The sequence below is a fragment of the Poecilia latipinna genome, unplaced genomic scaffold, assembly GCF_001443285.1.
Source record: "Poecilia latipinna isolate Pla-1442-1.1 unplaced genomic scaffold, P_latipinna-1.0 Scaffold492, whole genome shotgun sequence".
NCBI lineage: Eukaryota > Metazoa > Chordata > Actinopteri > Cyprinodontiformes > Poeciliidae > Poecilia > Poecilia latipinna.
This window is the reverse complement of record NW_015113108.1, coordinates 292029-314970: the sequence shown is the minus strand read 5'-3', so window position 1 is coordinate 314970 and position 22942 is coordinate 292029. Positions and strand designations below refer to the sequence as shown.

Below are 22942 nucleotides of genomic sequence, written 5' to 3'. Positions count from 1 at the left end.
CTGTGTTTTAGTTAGGTATTTTTAGTAAATGATTTAAATTAAAAAAGTTTTTTTTTTTTTTTTTTTTTTTTTTTTTTAACACAGATCCTACTTTAAAAGAAATAATGTGTCCTAACTTGTACTATCTAAAAGAAAAAGTTTATAGTGTGTGTTTGCTCTGAAGTCAGATGTTTGTGGCTTTATGATGTTTGTTATCAGCATCATGTTACAGCCTGTTAAGGGTGTATTCATATCCTGCTAGTTTATAGTGCAGAATGTATTATCTCTGTCTGGGAGCTGATATCAAATGAAAAAGAAGATAGCTGTTTGCCTTTTGGGCGTCGTCAGGTGCAGGCAGAGCAGTCAAAGCTCAACAGGGATATATTCATGACACGCCTATGTCAGGAACACCACAGGGATGTAAATATCTTGGAAATTTCTAAAATCCTGGTAGGATTAAGCGTTGAAAGTGCAGCACAGACAGACAGAGTTCCTTGTGGTGCCTGAATGATACTGTGACATTAACGGTGCTGGCAGAGAGGCTACCAGAAAAGTAGTTAGTTGTGGTAGCTGTGACAGAGGAGAACAAACATAGCCAATAAAAAAAACAAAGAGCTGAAACCAAATCTTTATTTGGTGTTCCTGTCAATCGTTAATTAGGTTTAGAGCTGTGGCAGCACAACTAACCCATTCAGGAAATTAGAAAAGTGGCTGTTCAAAACGTCAATGAGGCAAAGCCTTAAATAGTGGAAATATTTATCAACCACTTGTTTTATTTGCCATGTGGCAACTATTTTGGCAGACCACTATTGTAGGGAGTGTTTTTTTTTAAAGACTTTTAATATTGGAAATTAGAGGCCAATATAATAAGAAAGGCCAAGGTTTATTGAGGCTAAAGCAGAACTAGTAATGCAGACGTAGGCCCCATCAGCCTGGCTGAGGCTGTCAGCAGGCGGTCACCTATTCTGGAGGTTTATTTTGTTAAAGGTCCATTTCCATTTTCACAGCACGGTTGACCAGAATGTATTACTGCACAGGAGTACCATAACATACTGTCCGATACCTTATTGTACCATACCATCCCATCCTATACCACACCATAGCATAGCACAGCATAGCATAGCATCCTATACCAGACCATCCCATACCGTACCAACCCATACCAGCCATAGGAAACCGTACCATACCGCGTATCATACTGCATCATACCGTAACATTGCAAACCAAACCATACCAGACCAGATCAGATGGTAAAATTACAAACTGTATACATTACCATACCATACCGTACCGTATCATACTATACCATACAATACTGTATTGTACCGTTGAGATAGCCAAACTGGCTAATAGACTATCTGACTTAATAGCTTTTAGTTTGTTACCTAAAACTGCTTCTTCTTCTTTCTAACCTCAAAAGAATGTTATTTTATGCTGTAGTCTCATAATTCTCACTAAAATTACTTTTTTAAAACTGAGAACTTTTTATATTGAACATATAGTCTGTTGGGTAAACTTTCAAATATCTCTGCAGCATACCAAAAATGACATGAATCAATTTACTTGGGAAAGCATGATAAGTCTAGTTGTTAATTCACCTGGAAATAATTTTCATCTTAATTTCAGAATTGAACTATCAGGTTACTTTGAAAAGTGATGTAAGTGGAACCTCTTTGATTCAAGAAAGTCTTCTCCTTTACTTTTGTAAAAAAAAAAAAAAGAAGAAAAGAAATACTGCACAATAAAGAATGTGACAAACCATTTCAAATGTGTTCTAGCTATTGAATAAGGAACATTCATCAAAGATGATTTGTTGAACATTTATAGCTACACTCAGAAAGGTCTTGGTGATTCATCTGGTTTTTTGAGAGGTAGGTGGGGCGTAAATTTAAAAAAGGTCAAATTATTACTGAAAAAGGGGGAAAAATCTGATCCTATTTTCTGCCAGTACTGAACTCTAACTGGACGGAGTTGTAATTGTTTGGCTTTTCTTATTTAATTAGTAGGGAATAAATTATAAGTCTTTGTCTTTTAAAAGTGCATTTTGTCTTGAACTTGCCCAGCATAAATAGCACCAAACTGAATAGAAATGAATTTTTCAAACCACTATTGCTTTTGCTAAATCGACACTCAGATTATTAAAATTTGTCAGACAAGGCAGATGCCTTACAAAATTAATTTGGTGGAATTAAGGAATAGATGAACTGGCTTGTATGCAGCAACACATAACAAAAATAAGACAAAACAATAATCTTCCAAATGTTCGATAAATCAGCTATGAAAGTTATTATTCAGTAATTGCCAAGAGGGCTTTCCTTTCCTCATTAAAACGGACTTAGCTGGATCAGTGATCAGAATTGAACAATGTCTTAAAAAATCATTGGGATTTTCTTCGAAGAAATTTTGCCATGAAACAGCCGTTGATCAGAAGAATGTTTAACAAAACTAATGTAGTGTCGACGAACGACTAAGTGACAAACAGAGACTCTACGCGACACAGATTCAGAGTTCAAGACACGGAAATGTTTTAAGGTACTTAAGTTGTACTTTAACACAGCGTATTTGTCTTCCCAAAACCCTGAAAAATGCTGTCGGTGCTCTCTCCTCTGCGTGATGAAGAGATTCTGTGATTCTGCCAGCTAATAAATAAATCAGAATTTGATCGTTGGCTCATTTAGCAGAATGGGGTTTCTTGCTTAGCTGGGAGACAATTAGGGCCAATCAGCTATGAACACAGCCTCTTCATAAATCTTATTGCCCAGCCCTGCAGAGCCAAAGTCCCAGGGCTCATTCCAGGCTTACTGAAACAACGCCCCCACCCCCCCTCCTTCTTCCTGCATCTTTTCCCCCTTAAAGGAAGTGAGAATATTGATTTTGCGGTGTGATAATTATAGCTTTCATTAACAAAGCCTGCAAAACAAAACAGTCTCCTCTACAAAGTCATTTTACCCCAAGGACTTGTTTGCAAGTTGTTTCTCCCAAGTGTGATAAAGTGGGACTAATAAATGATAACTTATTTGATTTATAGTGGCTGCTAACCGGATCAACTTGCCTTGTTTAGCTAATAAAACAGAATATGAGAAACAAATCCATGGCCTTCGATAAACTGGATGCATGTACAGAGGGGTTCTGACCACAAATAGAGCAATTTGGTTTAATTTGGTGGTGGTTATAAATAAAAACATCCAGATAAGTGTCAGGTTACCATTAATATCCAGGGAATCTATGAAGAACACTCTAGAAATTTCTTGTGGTACTTAATAACAGACGGGGAAACCGATGACTGGAGTTAAATTCAGCACATGCGTGGATGAAAACCTGTTAGTCTGTGTAAGTCCTGACACTGGGTGGTGGTGGTTGATCACCTCAACGCAGAACAGTGACCCTGAGCTACAAAGAAATGCTTAGATGAAAGCATATTCATCTGGTAAACTGCCCGGTCAAATCCCAGACATAAAACCAATTTGAAGGCAAAACTTTTAAAATTGATTTCCACAGACGCTCTCCATCTTATCTGACTAGCCATGAGCTATTCTGCAAAGAAGATTGGGTGCAAAGGTTCAGTCCCCAGAGGTGCAACGAGACATTCTGCAAGAGATTTACAGACGTAAATCTGCAGAAGGAAAAGATGGTTTTAGAAATGGCTGACTCAGTGGGACTGAACGCAAATCTACCCATGCTTTTCTTGTTTTTCTGTTTGCAAAACATTGCGAAAACTCTGCATTGCTTTCCATACAGATGAACTACTTTCTGCTTAGGTCAGTCACATAAAATCCCCAAAAAGAACTTTGAAGTTTGAGACTGAGACATCGTGAGATTCGGAAAAGTTTGAGACTTGTGAATACTTTTGTGAGGCATGTTGTGTTGCTTTTTGACTCCTGCGTGATCCGTGATTCATCTAAACCAGAGTGCAGACTGTGGGTCACGTTGAGGTAGGCGTCTTCAGACATCATGATCTGATGGTGCAAACATGGCAATGATTTCAAAACCCTAAAGCAACCAGACCAGATGAATGATATTTTTTTTTTACATTTTCTATCTACATATATGCTGAATATATTAATGCTTTAGCTGACAAATCAGCATGTATCAAACACCTAGCATCAGGGTAGCAGACATAGTGACATATGGATTTCAGATGTTTGAACGGAGATTTTCTAACTCTGTAGGGACAAAGCCGAGAGGAGCAGAAATGTAACCCTCTGATTCGTCGGCTCCAAGGGTGGCAAAATTATCCGCCATTCAGTTCAGCTGTGATGTACGCTGGATCAAAGGGCTAGAGGTGACAAAATAAAAGAAACACACATTTATTCAGATGAGATGGAGGGAATGGAAACGCCTGGCACAATGAACAAATCGCTAATCAGTTGAGGAAAAGGTCAGAGGATTAGCAAGGTCGTCTGGATTCACAGTGAATGCTAATGATGCTCCGGTCTGAATATTACTTCAGACCGCATAAAACTCTGACTGTCAGAGTGGAAATGCATTGAACATAACTGAGATGTTTCAGTTGTGCATTTAAATATTAAGTGTACAGTATGCATCGCTACTCAGTTGAACTAACTTCCATGTTACTAACACAGTCACATTTTACCGTGGGGATGGTGTATTGAAGCTGCAGTGTGTGACTTTTATTAAAAATATATGCTTTTTACATATTTGTTAAAACTGCCATCATATCCGAAAGCATATATGAGACAGATATTCTGTGAAAAGATCAATCCGACGGAAAAAAGGAACTGATCGAAAACAGCCAATCAGAGCCAAGAGGTGGGTCTTAGCGCTGTCAGTCAAGCTTATGTATGTGCTGATGGCTGAGAAACAACTTATTGTTGCAGGAAAACTGTTTATCCACCGTCATCTGCGGCTATGCTAACTAGCCTTAGCATTCATGACAGGTTATGCTATCAGGAAGAAGCTGCAGCACAGTAGACAGTAAAGTGGATATCAGAGCAAACACATGCCTAATCTTTCCGATTTTTATTTGTCAAACACTTTTAAAATACATTCATCTTTTTCCTTTCACTTTGCAATTCTATATTTTGTGTTCATCTGTGAGATAAAGTGCCCTCAGAAATACACTGAATGTTGCGGCTGTAATTCAGTAAAGTGTGGATAACTTCAAGGGGGAAAGTTTGTTCTCTGCCTTTCAGTACATAGGGTGATTTAAAAGCTACACACTTATATTTTCCTTCACAGTGTTTGACCTGTTGATGTGCAGAGAGTGTCTGGGCTTCTGCCGCTGTCATCGACACCCACTCAGAGCCGCCAAATTTAGCCACTAAGTCTGTGACGTGCGGTGCTGGCGTCACACTTCTTCATGTCACACACTTGCAGTGGGAGTGTGGAAATGTGTCTCTGCGTGTGTGTGTGTGTGTGTGTGTGTGTGTCTGCATGGATTTTTGCTTCTGTGAAACTGATGTCCAGGTCCATAAAATGCCATGCTTTATCCTTTTGCTGTGGCTATTATGTGTTGAGTGCAACCTAAAAGAAACACAGCACATTTTCTTTCAATTGGTGTATCTTCATGTTTGATAGATTTTTTTCTTTAGTATATAAAATCATTATTTGGGTAATGATTTCTGCATTTACTAAGCCTATTTTTGTCTGCTATTGAGCAGTTATGTCACTGATTTTGTTCTTTAACAGTATTATTGGGGCTCAGAGCTAAACCGTACATTTTAAAAGGCGATATTGTTATGCAGCATCAGGTTCCAGCTTCTGTAAATTAGTATTATTCTGACAGGGATCAGTGCTAACTAGTTAGCATGCTAACTTCAGCAGATGTCAGTAAGAAAGAAGTTAATACATATTTTTAAGAAATTAATTAGGCTGAGGTATTTAAACCCAACTTCAATAGAACAGTTTTAGCTTCTAAGAAAGCATTCTGGGAAAGGATGCCAATGCTAACCTCTTTAGCCTGTCACTAAAATCATAAACCAACTCCACCATTACCACACAACACCACCGTTCTTGAAGTTTTATTGTTGGCATCAAGTTGACATGACTATTTGTCCCAGTCTTTCCTTGCGTCATGATTGTGAATGTCTATTAAACGCTTATTGTTGTTATTTTTATGTCTTTCTCTTGCCAGGCGCCAAACTCAGCAACCGTCTCCACCGTTTTAACCCTCGGCCTGTTTTAAACATCTGACCCTGCCGCCATGTGTTCAGGAGTCTCGGTTATTTTTTCCGTGGCATCAGGTGATGCAGACAGCTGGGTTTTTGAATTCGTCCCCCATCATGTGACAAGTTGGTGTTGACATGGCTGCCAAAGCAAAAGGTTTCTGGCAATGGGGCGGCGAGTTCTTAAAAAGAGGTCCACTAAACATCTGAAGGGGGATGAATGTCCATTCCTAGTGTGATCAACCCCTTCTGTGAGGTTAGGTGTACGACTTGGTGTTATGGTGTGACTTAAGTATAGGTAAGGTAAGGAATACATTTGTTAACAAGAACAACTCTCACTTTGCAACTTTAATACTCCACCATATATTTGCAACTGACATGGTGTCAACAAGCACTGGTAAAATGTTGCACTTCTGATCCCTAATCCTAACCTTGAGCAGTCTCATGCTATGCTCTTTAGACACTCTGTCTGCATCGATGGAGATTTACTCACATCAGCATCGTGAATGCTCGAACTGACACTGCCTGACATGCTTTCTGATTAATTAAGATAATTTAACCCCTTGGACAATTTTTTTGAGAACTGAACCTTAATCTGCATTGTAAGTTGATGGTGAAATAGAAAAAAAAAAACAAAAAACAAAAAAAAGAAGGCGATTTTTGCAATAACACTAAAGTACACCATCCACAGTGTTGTAGTTAAGATTCATCAAGAGTTAATTCCCACAGTCTTCCTACCATGTAGCCCCCGGTAATCACACCAGGTACCAGGTCCTGGAGAGGCACAACTTTCTCAAATCGAATCCTAAAGACCATAGCCAGAATGATCAAAAACTATCCATGTTCTGGTTGAATTTGTTGTGTCTTAATGTGGTATTTGTCCAGTGTGAGCGGGGTAAAAACAGTGAGAGTTGTGAAATATTAGTCTTTAAGGTTATAGCTAACAGAAAGTTGGCCATTTGTCTGAATATTAGTTGAATTCGTTGGCTAGTTCAATAAGAGATGCGGCTCTATATGTGAAGTACATGCGTGGGTATTGCTGCTACTCAGTCTCAGTGCCAGGTTATTAAGCCATTCTGAACTGATTTCAGGTGTGGGTGTGAGCAACAATGCAAGGTTATATGTCTCTCTGTTGGACCTGTTGGACCTGACAACAACTCTAGAGGAATTTCAAAGCCCACACAGAGAACTTTTAGGAGAAGGTCGAGCACAGGGGTCTTCAAATCGAGGCCTTGTGGGCCGGTGACCTGCAACTTGTATATGTGCTACAGCTTCAAAATGCCGGAGTCAAACACTGAGGTTGTTATAGCAGGACTCTGGAAAGCTTGAATGCACCCTGAGGAGGTAATTCAGCCATTTGATTGAGGTGAGTTGGACTGGGAACGCATCTTAAAGGTGCAGGACACAGACTTTCAAGGCTTGGATTTGAAGATTCCGGGTCTAGTAGAATAGATTGATTATGGCCAAAATAAGCAAAAGTAAAGAAGTGTCTCAGTTTTACTGAACTCTTCCTTACTGTATATGTCAGCTGTAAGTCTTTTTTTTTAAATTGAAGAACAGAGGCACAAAGTGCCCCAAAACACACAAATGCTCATTAACACGTCAAACAACAAAGATCAACAGACAAATGTGCATAAAAGCACTTCCATGCACATGTGTGGCAAACTGATCTGTCCCAATTATCACATTTTCTCGGGGATGTGTTTGCTTGCTTGTTATTTTTAACTTCCATTGTTGAAAATTGTGTGCCAAGCAAAGGGTTGGTGTACGTGGTTTAATCAGAAGACAAAGACAAACTCAAAGCTTGGGAGTGTGATCATTGTGGATTCAGTGTGGATTTGACCATGCTGCCTGTTTTGTGAGGTAAGACTGGGGCTCTGAACCATCAGATAAGGTGGAGAAAGATGTATGTTGCAACCTTGAAGACTTGTGTCCCAGGTCAATGTCTCAGGTGATCATCTGAAGGTGAGGAGAGATTGTTGGAGCAGTAGAGATACTGAAGAGAATGAAAGGTTTGAGGAATTTTTTCCTCGCAAGCTGAAAATAATTATCACTGAATATGCAGCATTACCAAACTTTCCTGGTAATGATGGAGGGAATTTGCAATTATGGAAGTTCAACAAACACAACAGCCGAGTTCTTGGCTTGTGTCGAGGTCAGTGGGTTTTCCAGGTGAATATTGGCTGAGTCGGGTAAAAAGAGGAAAGAGAGAAATCTCATTTTTGACATGAAGTAAGAAATTGTCCCATGTAACCTAACTCAGCTTTAAACCTCAACCTTGACCCGTCTGCACTGTTCCTTCACCTCAACGATTCTCTGTTGACTACTTTATGTTGGTCTATCACATAAAATCCCATGTAAAAAAAAAAAAGCTTGGGCGCTAGGAATACCATTTCTGTACGTGTGTTACTCGCGTTGACCCTGAGCCTCAGAGCGCCTGCTGTGTTTAGTATTCTGCAGGTCTTCCAGTCAGCTGCTTCGTCTCCTAACCGGGAAAAAAAACCAACAACCATACGACAACAACATCTATTTACAACCTGAGCCCATCTAGTTAATCACTGGGCTAAAATTAAAAGGAGCCACTTCAGCTCCCAAAGTAAATACAAAGAGGGAGCGAGAGAAGAGATGAGAGGAGGGCGAGGGGGGGGCTGTGCAAGGCAATGTACGGCTGATGAAGAAGGGTAGATAGAGACACATGAGCAGACTAATATAATACCCATTGCTGACACACCGCTGACATTTACCCCCAGATGAATTCATCAACAAGGGGGTCGATAAAGGTGCCCACTTATTTTTGGATTCTGGCAGAGACAGAGGGGCAAGTGTGATGTCCTCTACCTCCAGAAAACTCAGGCAGAGCAACAACAGATATCCACAAACACACACACGCACCCACACACACGCACACACACACACACACACAAACATTGAGAAGGTCCCTGAGGCTGGCATTGACTCAGCCCTCAGGGTACAAACTAATTTGCTCACAATCCAACTCCCTGCAAACTCCTCCTCTGGACGTAATGAGATAGATAGTTTGTTTTTGCGAGTGTATTAGTTTCTCTGCACCTAAGCTGCAGCCTAACACATGTGTGTGTATGTGTGTGTGTGTGTGTGTGTGTGTGTGTGTGTGCGTTTCTGAGCTAATCTTTTGCTGCTAGGCCAGTTTTCTCTTATTTATGTTAGTTTAACTTTTCTCATTAATGTTTCTTGGAGTCTAGAGTGAACCAGGAGTTCATGAAAAAGTACTGGTCTTTAAAAAAAAAAAACATCTAACCTCAAGCTTGGGATTATGAACCCTACGATGTCTGAGTGAAGAAAATGCTTAAAGATAAATAAAACATTTTCGGCTCAAATCTTATTTCATCAAAAGGCAGATTTTGATATGGTAGCAATTCTTTAATATGAAGAACGGTCATTACTACTACTACTACTACTAATAATAATTATAATAATAATAATAATGATAATGAATGGAAACTAGTAATTATTCTAGGAATAATTCATTTCAATACATTTAATTTCAAACAAAGTTGTGTTCCTGAACCTCACTGTACTTCTTTTAAAACAACTTTAAGCTGAAATGTACCGACCCACCTGATTAGTCGTCTCTCTAAAACCATCAATACTTTTTGAATTTTTTGCGCAACAGCATGAAAGACAGCACATGTTGGCGCATCGGAGCAACACAGAGCAAAATTGTAAATATGAATACAGTGAGAAGCTTTTTGTTTGTGGGGAGACAACTGATGTCTAAGAAAAGGACATGAAATATGAGACAGCTGTTTTTTATTCGATGCTAATTTCTTAACATCGAATATTGACTGCAGAGTCCATTTAAGCTGCTAGCAGAGATTTTTAGTTAGTTTTGTTTCAGATGGTGGAGAAAACTGATTACTATCGCCTGGAGGCGACATACTGAAATATCTCAAACATCCTGCCCCATCTCTACCGTCACCCCATCTTCAATGGAGACCTTTCACTTTTTTTAAAGGCTTTTTGGCACAGGTGGCCTTTATTTGAGAGTGGTTGAGAGAGTGGGAAGACATGTGGCAGAGGCCATCAGACTGGGACTCAAACCTGTGACATCGAGAACTATGGCCTCCTTATGTGGGTTGTTCTAAACCCCCTGCGCCACCACAGCAACCAACCTTTCACTATTCATCAAACATGTAGCTTGTGCATGTATATACGACATCTTTTCAAATCCAAAATAGCCCATTTGAGTCACTAATGCCGTCATCGTTTTAGGTCATCATTGTTTTCCGAGTCTTGCTGTGAGCCAAAGCGCTTTGCTGTGGCAGATTATTCCGATCAGGTTAAACAGCTACAAATTCTTGCTGGGGTTCGGCCAAGGCACGTGACACAGTCGGCATGCATGATGTCATGAGCTAAAAATGTAAACAAATAAAGGGGCCATGGCAACGCGAGGTGCAGTCTGCCTTGTGTCTGGAAAGTCTATTTAAAGAAAGAGAGCAGATCTGCTGCCTGGTGTTTCTCTAGGTTCCGCCATGTCGTCATTGAGTTCATTCCTTTGGAGCGAGTTGCCGAGATTTATTGTAAATAAAGAATAAAAAAAAATTTTTGTCGCACCTTTTCTTGTCAGGAAAACATAAAACATCTAACCAGGACTGAGGTTGGTTACAATGGCCTTTTGTCAAACGGTTTGTTTAATAAGGGAGCACTGGCAGTAAAGACTGCCTAAAGGGGCAAATAAAAAAGACTTAAGATATCCAGGAGCAAAGAAGAAACAACAATATTAAACTGACTACTAAGACAAATGAGACTGAATCTGTTTAACATATAATCTTTTGAGAAAAACGTTGACTAAGAAGCACATTTACTGGACTGGATAGAAAAGCTGTAGAAAAATGATTCAAAAGCTGTTGACCAGCAGACCCAGAAATGTCTTAATCACATTAGGAATAATGTGAATAGCACATTTCCAATAGTTTTATGCATGCCTCCTTTTGCCTTTTCCTTTATGAAAGCAGTTTCGATTGGTTGAGGATCATTGTCATTTCGAAACACTTGGCTTTGTCCAACTTTCACATCTCCGATCCTCCATTTGAAGAACCTGGAGGTTCTTGTTTATTATTTCAGTCACCTTGTGCACTGCACCAGTAGTGTTTACGGCAAAACAGCCGTACCGCATGATACCACCACCACCGTGCTTCACAGTTCATTAAATTTGAAACTCTAATCATATCTTTCGACTGATCTTTGTCTTGAAGGTGTCAGTTTTTTATGCTTTTTTTGTTGTTGTCGTCATTTTTTCAGTGAATGGGGACAGGAATTGCTTCCCTACAGGCAGTCCAATGTTATGTTATGGTCTAGGAAATGGCAGGCTTAAGCCTTTGTGTATCCTTTGTTATTCATGAATATCCTAACTCCCCGTTATGTGAAGTAAACAACTTGGCACCTTCCATGCTTTGGCAAAATTGTGACATATCCAAATAACTTTTATTTCTGTAGAGCAACTCCAATCTTAGAATCTGGAGTTGCTTAGATATTGCTCCACAGGACTTTCCCAACTTGTGCCAATCAATCAATCAATCAATCAATCAATCAATCAATCAATCAATCAATCAATCAATCAATCAATCAATCAATCAATCAGAATCACGAAGGGAAGTTAATCAACGGCAGGTCTTACTGCTGGTTGGTCTTTAGGGTTTAGGTTATCAGAGGCTGTAAAGCAGAGTCTTCTCCGATTTGTCCAAACTGTTTGTGGTTTAATCATAGGAGGCTGTACGACATTCAGAAATCACGCATAGATGAGTAAAATGTCCTGAGCTATCTCAAGGGAATGGGTGGATGCATTCCTGTGATGATCTGTGATAAAACGGTGCAGCACTTAGGGATTTTTGTCTTTGTGGATTCTATTATAACTCACATGGATGATAAGTAACAGCTAGAAAACGAAGATGTGAGCCTAGCAAAGGTTCCAGTGGGCTGAGCCGGAGAGATGCTTTACCTCCTTGAATACCGAACAACCTGCTTAGACAGGGTGTCTCATTGCAGCACAGTCCTTTGAAGGATGGTGAGGTGTGAGTGGAAACACTGACCCAATCAACCTGAGCCTGTGAGCGCCTGTTCTCCTCCAAGTCTCTGGTTTCACTCCAGTTCACCTGAAACCGGCCGTCAGTCACCGTGACAAAGGCAGCTAGCACATGCATGATCCCCACATGTTCGGCCACTCCATTCATTCCAATGTAACCTCTACCTCCGCCACATCCTCTTTTACTCCAAAACATCAGGATCAACTTACTTTTTGTTTTCTAGTACGCGTTGTCTGAGGGCTGGATCTCTGAACCTTCAAAGCTTTTATTTCTCAGGGGAATGATGTCATTTTGGATGACTTAGAGAATCTTAATTTCCATAATTATTGACAGCATCAGTCAAGTCTGCCCTCAGAAGCTGACATGCTCGTAAATGTATGTTATAAAGTGTTATGGTGGTAGTGTAAATACTCCGAGACTGATTCTGCCATTCAGTATGAATGGAGTGAAAATGTCTGCCTCGGCCACGTTAGCTTACAAAACCCACCACAACCGAGAAAACTATTCTGCATTTGCATCACAAATTGGCAACCAATAGGTTTGTGCAGACACTGGATATCTTCTACAACCATAAAAAAGTATTTGGCTTCATACAGATTTCTTATGTTCTTATCGTTTTGGTCGTAACTACATATATCAGAACATCAAAACTGTTATCCACAGCTAGAGAAAACATCGAATAATGGCGAACCTTACCAAAATGACTCCAAATGTTCATGAACAACTGATCCAGGAGGTCACAAAATAACTAAGGACAATATGTAAAGCACCGCAGGCCTCACTTTCCTCTGTTAAGGTCAGTGTTCAAAATTTAACACTAAGAAAGAAACTGGCCAAGACGGCAACCTATTAGAGTCCCAGGCAAACTACTGAAGTAAAAGAAAACAAAGGCCCACCTTCAGAGATCCTGTGTACAGAAGAGAAAGGAGTGGGGGGCTTTTCAAGGTCTTCATCCTATTATAACTGGCATAAAACTAACAGAAAAGAACATCACATTGAGAGTCAAACAGAGTGATGATGGACTGAAGTCTGTTCCCCAGAAGAACATCCTGCAGGAGAATATCCACATATTGGTTTGTGGTCATAAGCTCAGGCTCTCATAGGTTATTCAGTAGGACAATGAGCAAAGGTTCACAAGCGAGTCTGCCTCTGGAAAGTTTTGGGGGTGTTTTAGTCAAAGTCTGCACTTAGTTCTGATTGAGATTCAGTGTCACAACTTTAGAAAGTTGTTCCTGTTGAATGTCCTTCAATGTGACGGATTTGAAAGAATTCAGCAGAGAAGAAATGGTTGAAAGTCCTCCCCAACAATGTCAAAGACTCACTGTCGATTATAGCAAGTAGCACAAGCAGTTATTCGGTACAGGGGACAATCATATTTTCACAGAAGGCCATGTTAGTTAATGCGTACCTTCATGATGGAACTACTTTTCAACAATCCTGAAATGTCACCCACTCCTTATTTGATTCATCACTTAACCACCAATTCCTTGTTTTGAACTTGACCTATTGCTGAAAAGCTCAATAGTTATGCAAACTTTTGCAAGGCAGTGTGCTACTTTTACCGGCCAGCCACAGCACTTTTCAACAACAAGTCCAATTCCCCCATGCTCACACAATCACACATCAATTTGCAGGCAGGCAATGGGTAATTCAGTGTCTTGCCCAAGGACACGCAGGACAGGTTAAAACCAGGAGTCCAGCTAACAACCGCTCTTCCCTGCTGATCCACAGGCATTCTGGGTGTTTATATGAGACAAGCAGGGAGTGAGAGACGGTAATAGCTGCTAAGACCCTGTTCGACACACATCGGTTGCACACGGACCTGTTTAATACAGCTGCTGGCAGTGAGAAGCATTGAGGGTTAGTAGTGAAATAGCCTGAGCACATGAGCCGTTTACTTCAGGCTGAGCTCAGCAGAAGGATTAAATTAGGAGCAGTGAGAGGCTGAGTGGGGCTAATTGGAAGAGACAGGACCTGGTCAGTGTCTCCGGGTCCAGCTGGCTGCAGTAACACGGACAACTCCTCTCACACTCTGCTAACTTTCACTCGAGTGGTGTTGACTGGTTGTCACTGAGCCACTGTGTGCCTTTTTGTCGCCTGACAGCTTTTCAGATGCAAATGATGTCGAATCTGTAAATCTTCTATCGACCTGTTTGACCTCCCAGGATTTCTCTTGAGTCAAACCGAGTCACTTTATGAAAATGTTTGCCATTAAAGCTGCAGTATATAACTTTCATAACAGTATGTTTTTGACATATTTGCTTGTAAGTGTGTCGCAACAAAAACAATGGAGGATAGCATTGTGCTGCGTTGTGCTACTTTACCTGTTCAGTTTTGCACAATTTCTGATAAGGAATATATGTTTTACATGTGAGACATTTACAATGAGGTGGAAGCACATTCGCTGACATGCTAAAATCACAGTGTCATCTCTACTAAATTAAGAAGTTATGGAGACTAGATAATGACTTTTGTTACTACTTTAACAATACTTCCCTTTAGAAATTCTGAACTACTCCTTTAAGAGCTGCCCTTCTTCCTTTATCCCTTTCCCACATGTGTCCACAAGTGGCTCCCCCTGTTTCCATGTTGGTGCTGAATCCTAATGTGGTGCTGTCCTGTGTGAGAAGGAGGAAGCAGGACCTGAATGTGACCATCAATTTCAGGCAACAATGGCGTCCATAGAGAAGTCAGGAGAGAGTGAGGGAAACATCTTAAACAAGCAAAGCTTGCCAAGTGGGGAGGAAGAGTCTGCTGCAACGTGCAACATAACAGATCGGGCAACACATTCCACATGAACAGAAAAACATTGTGTGGAAGAAGAAGGAGAGGAAGGAGGGAAGGAAGCGAGGCGGAGATTCTGTTTGGTGTGTTGGCCGGCGTGAGAATGGCTTCTCACACACTGAACGATCCCCGACACCAGGCAGAAGTAAACACGAGCGGCTCGAAAACCCTCCAGCAAGAGCTTGGAGATGATGCAAACAATCCACTCTCTTACCACAGGTGGGACCGAAGGCCCCGACACCGACCCTTACGTGATCCCGCCGAGCTCCGCTTGGTGAGAATTCAGAGTCGGCGTATGGAAACAAATCATTCCCCAGCTAACGGCTAGAGGTTCAATTAGATGCACTGCCTTGAACGGGCCAGATAGAATTCAATTATGTAAAGAACGAGTTACGGTTGAAGGATGGAAATAAACAAGGTGCTCTGATGTTTTATTCATCCCCGCACTGCAAAATGCCTCCTGCATTAAACAAGAGCAGCAGGCGAGCTCTGCCTTCAGAGTCTGGAGACTGATTTGTTTAGCTGTTTGCCTTTAGGTTGTCACATTGGAGGGGATGTAATTTTCATATTTGCATTAGTTTGCTGCCGAGAAGCTAAGAAACCTCAGTGGTAACTGGGACAGGATAATACTGCAGCTCCTAGGAAAAGACACAGAAGACAGGGCGCCTTGCAAACGCGTTTATACACCCCTTAAACTTTACTTTACACACACACACACACGCACACACACGCACACACACACAGTACCTTGCACATGTTACTGCACTTCTAATTGCGAGTTTTTTAGCCATCGATCCCGACTGAGATTTTCTTCTTTGCAAAGTAGTGCTAGCTCAGTAGATTGAGTGGAAAGCATTTGTGAACAGCAATCTTGAACTTAGTTAAAGCAGCAGTATGTAACTTTTATGAAAAAATATATACATATATTTTTTTTTACCAATTTTCGTTAAAACTGTCGCTATGTCTTTGGTATATCATGAGACAGATAATCTGTTAAAAGATCGAGCTGCTCCCAGCATTAACTACAGAATTGCTGCTCAGTCAGAAACAACCAATCAGAGCCAGGAGGAGGGCCTTGGTGCCATCAATCACCTCACATCCTCCACCTTTCTCTCTGTTATGCTACAGCTGGTTCAACACAAAAGAGTCTACTGTGAATGCTGAGGCTAGTTAGCCTAGAAACAGATAACGGCAGAAAAATGCTTTTCCTGTAACGTTAGTTTGTTTCTGTGCNATTAGCACATTGAGCAGCAAGTGCATGAGACTGATTGACAGCACTAAGACCCTCCTCCTAGCTCTGATTGGTTGTTTTTAGAGCGATACATTTCTCCAGACGACACTAGTAGCTCAGGGAGGAGCTGGAGGAGATCGATCTTTTCACAGATCATCTGTCTCATAATGTACTGTCACGGAACGGTGACAGCTTCAACAAATATGTAAAAAAAAAACCCACATATTTCTCATAAAAGTTACATACTGCAGCTCTAAGCCAGCTGAAAGAAGTGTGCGCCACTGTTTACCCTGCTTCCAAACAAATGGTTCCAGACAGCTTGGAAAAGTTTACTTCAAAGAGGGAGAGTGGTAAAACACAACAGGACCATCAGTGTGAAAGGAACCATCAGGCGACGGGTTCAGTAGACTTTCAAACTCTCAAAGTGTTTCTGTCGCCCAGAGAAACGGGAATCCTGCTCGTCCTCCCAACCTGAGCTGTCCTTTCCCTGAGCCTTGGTCTGTGCTGACCCTCACAGCCTGTGGCATCAGTTTAGCATGCAGAAGAAGAAGCTCTACAAACGCCCATCGCCAGTGAATCATACACACACACAGAATTTAATCTCACCCGCATCACTGACAGCTCCTTTGTTTTACACTCCATAAAGGCGTGAAGTGCATTGCATCAATAACAAACACAAGCACTTTGCTGACTCGCTCACAAATAAACACTAAAGTTAATCCTAATGAATGATGTGTGGCTCGCTCTGTAAATCCTCGTGTTTGTGCGTACGGACGCCGCGACTTTGGCTTCAGCGCTCGGCAGCAGGAAGGAAGCAGGTACGCAGCGTTGCTGCCAGTGTTTCCCCGAACGGGTCGACAAACATTCAGCAATAACCTGCAAGGAGCTCAGCAGGTTTATCGAGTCCCAACCTTAAAAAAAATTAAAAAAAACCGATGGAACGCCAATGAGGAAATGAAGAGGGGAGTTTGAAAGAAAAACAATTAGACTCTGTTGTTGCTTAGGTGACGAGATATGTTTCCTTGCCAGTCGCTCCAGGGAGACCGTGGGAGTTTTCCATCTGTTTACTGTCATTATTACAGACTGATAGAAGGAGTTTAAGTTGCTTCTGGTTACATAAATTCTGTCTGTGAGCCGAGGCACGGCTAGAGAAAGTTAAAACCTTAATTTTCCAGACTTTTTAAAATTATTTCTATTCATTCTTCACTAGGGAAGAGTGAGCTATTGCTGTGAAATCTCAGTTTTCCTCCCAATCTATTCTCAAGAATCAAATATCATGTATCGCGAACCAGATGTATCTCTACACTCCCAATTATGACCAATAGCTGGCAAGCACGAGACGGTCAACTCTGACAATTTAAAACTGAACCTCGGCTAAAACAGAAAAACCCTCCAGTTTTTCATTTGTTCTCTTATTAGGCTTTGAACGCAGCCTGTCTGAAAAGGCCAAAAGAGCAGAAAACGTGAACCTTGATTTCCCCACTCTTTAAGCAGACAGAGCCGCAGGTTGAGCAGCTGCCCATACGGAGCGAAGCGAGACCTTGGGTTATGATTGAAACGCGGCAGTTGACAGAATCACGAGAGGACTGACCTTCTCTTTCCTCGCTGCCCCTGGTACCTCAAAGGCATCTAAGCGGTCGCACCTTCTAATAATTTATCGGCCTGATGAATGAGAACAACACACACACACGCACACACACACACACACACACACACACATGCACACACAGATAAAGGAAGGCAGAGACACACTTGTATACGGAAAGATGAAATGTAAAATCTCCTGACACTGACCTCTGCTACACTGATCACAAAAGAAGACTGACAGTGAGGAGGAGGAGGAAGAGGATGATGATGATGATGATGATGATGATGATGATGAGGGTGGGTTACAGACGGGAACACACACCTAGCCACGAGCCGCAGTAAGCGGCCACGTCTCATCTCGCCCGCCTCTCGTGACACGTGGCCGATGTACAGATGAAAACCCAATCCACTCGGTTACGCGGCGGGGCAGATGTCAGCAGCTGAACGCTCGCTCTGCAAGCCACGCCAGCAGAATGGAGCTCCATTGATTTGCTGCTGCAGGAGCTGAAGGCTATTAAGAAAAAAAAAAAAAGAGGAGGAGAAAATATCTGTGGCCCCCGTGGAAAGGCCAGCTCATGGCAGGAGGAAAGGAAAATAACAACAGCTTGATGAAAACAGTTGATATGCGGCGTGATGTCAGCAGGCTGAAGGAGGGAGAGCAGGGAGTGTGCAGATAGGAGGAAACATGGAGAGGTTTCAGTTCAGTCTGGTACAGGAAGTATGGAAAAATAACGTAGGGAGACATCCATCCATGCTAACAGGGACTGTCACTGAAAAGCGTAAGAAATATTTGCCTGAAGGATTCTCTTGTAAAAGGAACCAAAAGTTAGGAAATTGGCGTCCGTTTGTCTGTCCGTCCCAAGAGTTCTTCTTTTTGTTCAACGTTTAAAGCCAAACCGTTTCAGAAATATTTACTTCAAATTCAAATAAAACTTGTGTTTATTCTTTAATATTGTACTAAAGTGGACAGAAATCTGAGTCTGGAAAGGTAATGAATTTTAAAAACGTGCCCGAGAAATCAGCTCCACCATACAGCAGAGTTATACTGTGCCTATCTGGAACGCCGCTCACATTTTGTCTTTAGCCCTGGCGGCTTAGCGATGTTCGACGGAGCATAATGCATGAATGCAGACTGAGACCTTCATCACTGTCACCGTGGTTACATAACTACCTCACCCCCTTACCCAAGAGGCCACCTGTCTCCGCCTGCCGTTTAGCTCCGGCCCTCTGGGGTCCATCCCCTCTTGTCCTCACATTCCCCTTCTCGTCTCTCCCTCCACTGTATCCCAACATCCATCCCTGATCTTCTGCGCTTCCCCTTCCTGTTCTCCTTCCATCTAGCATTAGTCTGTGTCTGCTTGCCCACTGCTAACGGCCGGGCGGCGCTTTGAACCAGAGGATGAAAGAGCAGCTTCCATAATGAGAGTCTTCATACCAAGAAGCTGTTTAGTTCCAACACACACATACATACACACACCAGCAGGCTCTGGGTGGAGGAAATTTCTAAGTGAAAAGTTGCTTTTCAGAGCACAGGACTCACAAGTAAACAAGCCACGTGTGTGTGTGTGTTTGCAGAGACTGTAAAATAAAACTACACACACATTAGGTGTGACAAAATGCTCTGTCATCTCAGGTACTGTTACTTTACCTCCAGTATGGACACTGGTTTTGCACCAGGACTGTAGTCTTTCTTTAATTCCAGAAGAAGCTTCAAGATACATCCTTTTGCTTCAATAAGATGGCCAGATGCTGAAATTCTTCGGGTAGTTTGTCACCAATCGAGCCAGTCGTTGTCTTGATCAAGCTGGTGTTATGGAACCAAAACATGAGTGTTGGGCATCCTTCATGAACAACCATTGAGAATGAAGGAGTGTTGGACATACTTCAATCTCAATGGGAGAACACTTCAGACATTGTGGCCCCCATTTTATTTTTGTTTCGTTTTCAAGCATCATCACTTGGAAAAACTACCACCAGCTGAAGTTTAGAGACTTCAGCCGGTGGAAAACTTCACCTTAACCTGTTTGAATCATCTTAATGGTAAGTCATGGAATTGGTAAGAAAAGAAAAATGTTGGTTGTACATACACAGCCTATGTAACTGTATTCAGAGTAGCAACTAAAACAGAATAAACACATCTGAAATACAAACGTCTCTTATTTAACCACTAAGTTTGACAGAAAACTTGACTTTGCATTTATGTTGAAAGCTAGTAAAGGTGCTCTGATAAAATAATAATAATAATAATAACAGCAGGTCTATGACCAGATTGATGATCTTAAAATCAGTTGCGTGGTTACAGTCCAGGACTGCGTGACCTCTGATCCCAGACCAGATACCAGTCCGGTAGACTATCAGGTGACTGGAGACCAAACTTTCAACATTTGCTACATAAATGTTACATTATTGCATTCAAATGAACCAAAAACTCTGAAAAACCTGTTCATCACTTCGCCTGTGACAGTGCTGCACCAAGAACCACTGAAGGAAACAACACGAAAACGTCCAAAGAAGACATGTGAGCGCAACTTCCTTCTCCATGAAACATAAATAGAAATGGAGTTTCATATCAGCTGTAGTCATTCATCAGTCATTTCTCCCACTGACTCCGGTCCGCTCGGCGTTCAAATACGCATTCGAACCGCACCAGATTCCCCTCAACCACAACCAAGACGAGGTTTGTAGGTTTGCGCATTAACGCCTCATCAAACCGACCAGACTTTCTAGGCAACCAAACCAGAGCTCCATTAAAGCGGACCAAACAGGCCTGGTGTGAATCCAGCCTTTAGACTGTTTCCAACACCACAGTGTGTGCAAAATGCAGGATTTTTTCTCATTTATTAAAACCAGTAACAGGATAGGCTATATGTATATATATGTTCACAAAACACCCCAACGTCACCTAGGGGAAGTCTCTAGAAATGGTCTCAGATTTATTCACAAAGCAACAAGGTTATATTCTCAGCAACAGAATCAAAGGCAGTGTGTCATAAACTCTATATTGTAAATACTGATGACTCCTGAGAGTGTGAAGCGTGTTAATCAAACAGATCCATATCATGAGCAGCATTCCTTAAACAGACTTGTCTAAACTTCTTATCAGCATTACAATCATACTGGTGATAAATTGCAAAACTAATAGAATGGGAAAGTGGGAGCCCACTCGGGAGTTTCTTACTGCCATCAAATATTGGTTTTCCATTCACTGTTATGTGACCAGACTCACAACTCTACAGAGCCTTGCAAAAAAAAAAAAAAATAAAAAAAAAAAAAACATGAACTTTTTTTTAAAATATACAAACAGGAGCCTCAGTATATTTTATGTAATATACAAACACATATATGCTTAGTGAGCCCATTTCTTGCCTATTTTGATCGCCAGGAATGAAATAAAATCCAACAATAAGTTTAATAATTTAATAATGTTTAATAAGTTTAATAGTTTAATGCTTTAATAAGTCTCATAATTTGAAATTCGAATCCACCAGTGAATAAATGAATAATGGTGTAATGAAGCCATTATGCAAAGAAGAATAGGTTAAAACGTAAACAAATCTGAAGTCTGGGGAATTTACTCAAGGAGGCTTAATACTCATAGTCACAACACCTTATTTGGATTTTTATTTGAAAATAAGTTGATTATTAGATTATTAGAAATATGTTAAAAGATGCAAATTTACAAATACTTCAATTTCTTTTTTTTTTTTAATAAGAAGATAAACATTTCATTGCATAAAACACAGTAACACAGCAACAGTGTCATGTGTTTGAGTGTAAAGTAAAGCATCATCAGTGGTGAGTGTGACCAGAAAAGCTCTGTGGAAATTTAGTCAACATGTCAGTTCAACACGGTTTTATGAGAAGTCGTCCGATTTTTGGAAAGAACGGGTTTTGTAACAAAAGTCCAAACTGTAATGAACACTTTTACCTGCTGAGTTTCATTTCTTATATATATCATCACCGTAACAACAGTGGTTTGTTCCTGAAATGAGCTGATGAAAACCACGAGGGAGGAACAACGAGCATCAGCCTTGAATGTGTGTTGTATTTTCACCGCGTCGAACCATCCGCCTCAATGAATGAAGGGAATGCGGGCAGCTAATATGAAACTATTGCTCTCACAGGCAGAAGTTTCAAGTCGCTGTAAGGGAAACAAAGGAGGAAGGCGGAGGCCGCATTCTTTTCTCGATGTTTCTATTGTGGCCCGATAAGAGACGAAAGCGTGATACAAGGAAGCATCTGTGTGTGCCTGAAGGCTCAAAGTCCGCCCATTATCGGCAGCAGTGACGTCACGATGCTCAGGATGTGTTTTGTTCAATTGGACAAGTGGAAATATTTTGCAATAGTCAAAGCATATCGGCAGATTTTATTTCTGGAACTCTAAAAGGGCTGCAAACCAAAAAAAAAGAGAGAGAAAAAGAAAGGGAATGGGTCAATATTGGTGTGAGTACCGTAATGAAAGCTCCATCGACCCGCACAGCACTGATCTAAGGTTGTTGCTCCTCCAGTTGACAGATTACCCAGCAGTACTTGCTGCTGAGGAGTCCTAAAAATGGCACAGATGCGAATCTTTCCATTTCACCTTGACCTTTTGCTGAATACCGCGTAGCGCATCAGAATGCCATTACCTCTCCCTGGGTGGTGAAATATTTAAACGGTGGGAGAGGGCTGCTTAACGTGCGGCACTGAACCCTTGGCTCGTCTCTTTGCCGAAAGTGAAATAATAATAACGGCCGGAGCCCGAGCTGGCTGCGACGCAGCTATTTTGATGTGGGCCATAAATGAAACACGACAGCGGCGGCGGCGGCGCGGTGGGACCTCGGCTTGGTCAAACAAAGATGATCAAGGAAAACTCTTCTCGTTCATGATTTACGACGTCCGCAGTCAAAACTTCAGCTGCCCTATCTGATCAGCAAACACCAAACACGTTCGTCTTCTACGGTTTTTACTCCTGCTCTGTGTAAAACTCTCTTGTCTGCTGCTTTATTAAACAGGGACAGCAAATGTAAGAGAAAAGAATCTAGGAAATGTAGTAAGATTCTTCAATTTAATGCCATAACAACTACACACTCCAACGTATTTTTATCAGATTTTATTTGATCTAAACTTCATTTTGGACCTCTACAGACTGAACATTTCCCTATTGTTTCTTTTTGCAAATTAGCTTAGCTGTG

The 22942-nt window shown here is 41.3% G+C and overlaps 1 long non-coding RNA gene across 1 annotated transcript in view; it reads right to left on the bottom strand.

Annotated features, from left to right (window-relative positions):
* Nucleotides 1-18548, bottom strand: part of LOC106952106 (uncharacterized) — a 29745-nt gene extending 11197 nt beyond the window's left edge. Inside the window, exon 1 of the long non-coding RNA XR_001425918.1 lies at nucleotides 18091-18548. This is a non-coding gene — a long non-coding RNA (uncharacterized LOC106952106). The remainder of the gene's footprint in view (nucleotides 1-18090) is intronic.
* Between the last annotated feature and the right edge of the window lie 4394 nt (nucleotides 18549-22942).